This window comes from Alexandromys fortis, unplaced genomic scaffold (assembly GCF_014885135.2).
Source record: "Alexandromys fortis isolate MF-2015 unplaced genomic scaffold, M_Fortis_MF-2015_v1.1 scaffold_598, whole genome shotgun sequence".
Lineage (NCBI taxonomy): Eukaryota > Metazoa > Chordata > Mammalia > Rodentia > Cricetidae > Alexandromys > Alexandromys fortis.
In genome coordinates this window covers 51,998-57,090 of record NW_026068473.1, presented here as the reverse complement: position 1 = coordinate 57,090, position 5,093 = coordinate 51,998, and the positions used below count along the sequence as shown (strand labels likewise).

Sequence of the window (5,093 nt, the reverse complement as noted above, 5' to 3'; positions counted from 1 at the left end):
TTCTTTTGTTTTTCCCTGTAGTTCTGAAATTTTTGCCTTTTTTGCCAATAGTATTTCTATAATAGCTTGGGTCTGTCTTCAAGAACTTCTGAGACTAATTGGAGCCAATTTTGTGGGATAGCCTTTTTCCTTGAAGTCAACATTTTTACCATTTCCATAACAAATGAAGAATGCAAGGCATAGGATACTATTGCTTGGTTACTTTTCTTTAGATCATTCATACTTATAGGTTGCCATTTACATCCTTTGAAACCTTTTGTGCTGGATGTACTTGTCAGGGGAGACTGCAGGATACCTAGTTAGACTCTTGGATAAGTCATCCCTGACTCTGACATATATTGTTATGTACTGTCCTTGTACCTTCTCTCCCTGCTCATCAGTTATGATAACTTTCTCCATCATTTCAAATGTTTTTACCACTGCTGTTTGTGAAGTCTGAATTTCTTTTCCTGTTTATAGTTTTAGTGCCTTCCTTGAGTAACTTAGCTTCTGGTCCTTCTTCTCCACATATGATTCCAAGGTATGAATTTTTTTCCAGTAAAGGTAGCATCTCATCATTGGACATTATTTGGATGGCGTGCAGATTCCCTTCCTGGAGAGATACCCTATTTGTTAATCTATCACAATTTTTAACAGATTTTGATTATTAAATTTAACAGTATGAATTCTTTCAGATAATTTCCCTTCACCATTTGCCATAGATTGAAATTTGTCTGTAAAGTTAATGTTATCCTTTTCAAAGATATTAATTTTTTCAGCTTGCTCTTCCTTATTCATCTGTAAAGACTGTATCATTTTAAAAATTCATTCATTCTTGGCTCTGTTATCAAACTGTTTTATTAAGAATATAATAAGAAAAATAAACCTAAATCACAAAATAAAATTAATAAATGTATAAGAAAAATCACAGACACCTTGCAGAATACCATCCACAGTGTAAGCAAAATTGTTATTAAATTCCTGAATGGCTATATTTTCTATAATCACATAACTTTCAAATTTATTAATTCACTTACATTCCTTAAGAAATTTCAGTAAATTGTTGTAGCTGTAATAATTTTTATTGGCCAGCAGCTGTCACGGTTGTAGCTACGTGACTTAGTGCCATGACCAGTGGCAGCATGAACATTCCGCTTTGGTTCCTGCCTAAAAACTGAAAAATATGCTTTGCTTGGCAAGTTAATAGCACTTATTGAGTTGGCCTGATTTTGGTATGGCCTAAGTTAGTAATATACATTAATCCAAATCTGTTTTTTCTCCTCTACTTTTTTGTTGTGTTATTCAGAAAGAAGACGGAAGGTATGTAGAAAAGTACCCTGAAACCATATTTTCCTCATATGAGTGAAAAAAGACCTGTATTTCTCATACATGGTAACTGACATAGTGTCACCCATTTCAGTTCACCATATATATACATGTTTTTTCTTTTTTCTTTCTTGTGATCATCAAAGCTACCAACTCATGTGACCCCTAGTTATTCAGCTAATAAAAATCTACAAAACACTGGATTGATAAAAAGATTCACATTTATATGGACTTCCTATTCCTGAGATAGAGATTGAAATCTGCCACAGTTGACATGGACTGGAATATAAAAATTCATTAGACTAGGGCTATATATTTTCATGTAAAAGTTGTTGCATTCAGAAAACATCCAGCGGCATCCTTGGGGATGTGGTATCAGGACAAATTTGGTGTCAGGTTTGAAGAAACCAGAACAAATTTCCAGGGCAAATATTTTGGATTACTGCTGTGTCCTGCTCCAAATGGAATCTTACACCATACCATGAAACCCGAAGTAGGTACAATGCTTGTGATGGAAGACTCTTGGTTATTTAAAGTAATGCTAAACTGGATCATGACTAATTGTTACAGTGCCAAATAAAATGATGAGGTTAACTGAAGTTCAAATTATAGCTGATTATGAGATAAGTTCAAATGAGAATATGTATTATTTTGCATCAAATATATACCTAGGACTGAGGCAGTTTAAAGTCTTAAATAAAGCTCTTCTAATCATTGCCTGAATTTATAGAATGGTTGTTCAAGATAGTGCCTTGGCCATCTGGGCCTTCATTAAACTGCACTGTTCCAAATAATTGTAGCCATAAAAGAACCATGTTTATAAGAGAAAAGATTCTACTACAAGCCTGGAACAGGGGAAAGTGAAACTCATTTGTCCTATAGATACCCAGGTCCCTCTCTCACACTCTTTCCCTGAAGCTTTAATAAATAGAAAATTAAAAGTATATTTTAACAAAGTATATAAATTATTTATTAATTTTCAGATGCTATTTTTATATTTTCCTATATTCTAATTTGGAAGTCATTATTAATCCCAAAGTTATGAAAGTATTTTCAAGGTTTTTTTTTTTTTATTAAACAATTTTCCACTTAAATTTTGTTCTTAGGTTAATGATATATTATAAATTATATTTTTTTGAAATTATAGAAGAGATATTCAAGTATGAACTTGTTATTTACATAAGGATGAACTTCTATTCCAAAAAGAGATTTTTAACTATGACATTTACTACCACATTACTCTGATTCTTTGCAAAATTATTATTTACAGATGAGACTTTAGTATTTGTACAAGCTCATTATGTATAGGTTTTACAAGTATTGGTTTAAGATTGATTTTTGTTATTTTTATAGCTTTCCAATTTTAATTTTCATGAAATTTAAAACATATTTATCATTTCAATATGTTTTAAATATTAACATAAAAAGACTTAAGCATACTTTCTATGTATCTGTGTATTTAAAATGCTATTCATTTATGCTTTGCTTTCTTTAGATAGAAAAGTCATTAAAGAGTTTGGTGTTATAGACATAGCCAGAAGACAGGTGAGAAGTTAGGAAGATATGAGCCTATATCTCTGTAAGATCCAATATGTAATTATTTTATACCTCCTAGAAAGGAGATTATAGAAATCAATGAACAAAATTTACATTCATTGATTTTTATACAATCAAATCTACAAGCAAAGTAGTTTATTATTTGGTTTAGTAATATCTTTCAGAAAGGCGTATTTAAAATAAAAATATTCACTCTTGATAGCAGTGTTGGGAAAAACTTTCTATTATACTACTTTGGATGTAACATATGAATGGAAACTCTTCAGAAGGAGGATTTTGCCAAATCTTAGAAAAATGTTGAAAAAATAAAATTTGCTCTAATAATTCCTCCTCATGCAGTCCATCTATGTCAATAAACGTATACAGATATGTAGAAGGACCTGCACAACAGATAGATAGAAGACACTCCTACATCATAGATATGAAGTTGTGCAATTGTTTCTACTATGTTGATATGTATAAATATTTAAAAAGTGTATAAGAAAAAGGATATTGTGCTTTGTCACTGATCTTTCTATAGTATATCCATCTATCATTCTATCCATCCAGCAGATATCTATCTATCTATCTATCTATCTATCTATCTATCTATCATCTATCTATCTACCTATCTTTTATATCTATTCTCTCCCTCTTCTTTCACTTGATGTGGGGAGCTGTAGAAATCCATTATTACTTGTAGCTAACCTCATAGACAGGCTATGCAACACAGAACTCTGGCCTCTATGAAGTACATGACAACACACAATGTATTTGTAAATAAATGAGCTTAATAGTGGAAATATACAAACAATTACCGAGTATAATGAGAAAAAAATCTAAAAGAACAAACCCTAGTTTGATTTTTATCAAAAAGTGCATGAAAATGAATATTTTTTTATTTTATGCTTTCTGTGATATACAAAATGAACTCCATAGGCTCTTAAAGGGGCAGCAATCTTAGGAAGTAGGGCCTTGCTCATGTAAGTTTTGTCTTGTTCGAGGAACTGTGTCACAGGTGGTAGGCTTTATGATTTTAAATGTTCAGGCAAGCCCCAGTATTGTTTTCTTCCTTCTGACTATCAACCCAGGTGTAGAATTCTCCAACACCTCTCCAAAAACCATTCTGCCTACATGTCACCATGCTTCCTGCCATGGTGATAATGAACTAAACCTCTGAACTTTAAGACAGCCTGACTGAAATATTTTTCTTTATTATAGTTTCCATAGTCATGATGTTTCTTTAAAGGAACAGAAACCCCAACTAAAACAGAAGTTGGGACCAGCAGTGAGGTATTGCTTTGATAGGCCTGGCTATACTTTTGCTTGAAGGAAAATGAAACAGGGGCTCTTCTGGTCGCAGGCGCTTCAGGGGCCACCAATTACCATATAGCCATGGCCAAGTCCAAGAACCACACCACACACAACCAGTCCCAGAAATGGCACAGAAACGGCGTCAAGAAACCCCGGTCACAAAGATACGAATCTCTCAAGGGGGTTGACCCCAAGTTCCTGAGGAACATACGCTTTGCCAAGAAGCACAACAAGAAAGGCCTCAAGAAGGTGCAGGCAAATAATGAAAAGGCCATGAGTGTATGTGCATAGGCCTTCAATGCCCTGGTGAAGCCCCAGATGGTGAAGCCCAAGGTGCCAAAGGGCCTCAGTCGTAAACTCACCCGTCTGGCTTTAATTGCTCACCCCAAGCTTGGGAAGCAGATTAGAAGCTACATGGCCAAGGGTCTTAGGCTCCAAAAATCAAAGCCCAAGGTTCAAGCCAAGGCAGTGGCCTCAGCTGCAGCTCAGGCTCTCAAAGGTGCCAGGCCCCTGTGAAGGCCCCATAATAAAGGTCTCACACTGTCAATGTGAAGACAGGTGGACTGGTGTGAACACCTACACAGTATTTGCAGATTTTCAGGACCTTATGCTGTTTTTACAAATAAACTTGAGGCAAGTTCTGTTAATAAAGAAAAGAAAATGGAATAGGGATTTGGATTAGAAAAGCAGTTGAACACTTTAATTGTGGCTTCCATAACTTGAGAGCATGGAATTTTGCAAAGATTAATTAAGGCTCTGAACATAGGAATAACAGACCCAGAAGCAAAATGATTGATTATTGAATCGCTGGCTTTTGAAAATGAAAACTTAGAATGTAAAAAGATAATTGGACCTTTAAGGTCTAGATCAGCACCTATGGATGAATGGATCCAACATCCCATGAATTATCAGACCTTTAACTACAATTATGAATCTTG

The 5,093-nt window shown here is 34.3% G+C and overlaps 1 pseudogene; it reads left to right on the top strand.

The window, feature by feature from the left end:
- The first annotated feature begins 3,125 nt into the window (after positions 1 to 3,125).
- LOC126495762 (60S ribosomal protein L29-like) lies at positions 3,126 to 4,682 on the top strand (annotated as a pseudogene).
- Positions 4,683 to 5,093: the final 411 nt, after the last annotated feature.